The 1,217-nt window shown below is 41.8% G+C and overlaps 1 non-coding gene across 1 annotated transcript; it reads left to right on the forward strand.

The window, feature by feature from the left end:
• Positions 1-846: 846 nt before the first annotated feature.
• On the forward strand, positions 847-929 carry trnal-cag. Its single transcript has one exon. It is a non-coding gene; the product is annotated as a tRNA-Leu (tRNA).
• The last annotated feature ends 288 nt before the right edge of the window (positions 930-1,217 follow it).

The following is a 1,217-nucleotide window of genomic DNA, read 5'->3' on the forward strand; positions in this document are numbered from 1 at the left end:
CCATATTTTACCTTATTTTAATGCAGGCTATTAGATGATGCGCTTACATCCAGAGCTGCTTTTAAAGCCACAGTCCCCTAGGGCACAATAGTGCAGCCGGGAATCGAACCCACGACATTAAGGGGCATAAAGGCCCTGTCTGTGATTCTCTGACAGCATTCAGCTGCCACCTTCCATTAAATGCTCCCTCCATCGATAGTTTTAAATCTAGGCTTAAAACACAATTCTTCACCTTAGCATTTCTTGCCCATTTATGATTGTTTGATATTTATGTACTCTTATGTGTCTGTGTTTGTGTTATGCACTTTTTTGCCACTTTGTACGGCACTTTGGTCAGTGTACACTGTATTTTGAACATGCCTTAAATAAATTTTACTTACTTAGGCTACTTACTTACTTACCATCACGCAGGTGATTTGTGCATTTTTGCTGGATCCATGAAACACATATCCCACAAAACCCAAAGCCTGTCTACAGGACTACAGAATTCAGTAAGCATCGCAACGAACGCTGACTTTAACTAAACTCGTCTAAACAGCACCCTTCGTCCTGCTTGCAAACGACCTAACTGACGTAGAGAGAGAGAGGCAACACTAAGTTCAGGTAGGCTAATACATTTGTCACAGGATTGTGCAAAGTAGTGCTGCGGTAAAACAATAATAAATAATAGGTTAACCTGCATGTTTGTCGATTTCAAATATTTGAATTAAGTGGAGACAGACGCTTTGATATTACGTCCAAATTCAGAACTTGATCACTGCACGTTTGACGAGAAGTATGTTCTTCAAACTTCATTCACTTTGGGCCTGTTGTTCTCTATAGAGTGACGTCAGCACTAAGCGACATGTCAGGATGGCCGAGCGGTCTAAGGCGCTGCGTTCAGGTCGCAGTCTCCTCTGGAGGCGTGGGTTCGAATCCCACTTCTGACAAATACTTTTTTTTAAAGAAAAAAGATCATGAGGAGATTGACCGGTCGCAAAAGCCACGCCTCTTAGTTATTGTTGCTATGCCCATCAGAGTTGACTAGAACTTTAATGGTTAAGACTGTCTGTAAAAGTTACAGCCCAGGACGGACTTGATTTAGAATTCGTCGAAAGACTCCAGTATGACATTGAGATACATGTATAAAAATGAATATCTAGCTTTGTTGGGTGACAAACTTAGACGGGAGGCGACTATTGACTTGCATGCATGTTACAAGGACACTGCGCCATGTC

Source organism: Alosa alosa, chromosome 1 (genome assembly GCF_017589495.1).
Source record: "Alosa alosa isolate M-15738 ecotype Scorff River chromosome 1, AALO_Geno_1.1, whole genome shotgun sequence".
Classification (NCBI taxonomy): domain Eukaryota; kingdom Metazoa; phylum Chordata; class Actinopteri; order Clupeiformes; family Clupeidae; genus Alosa; species Alosa alosa.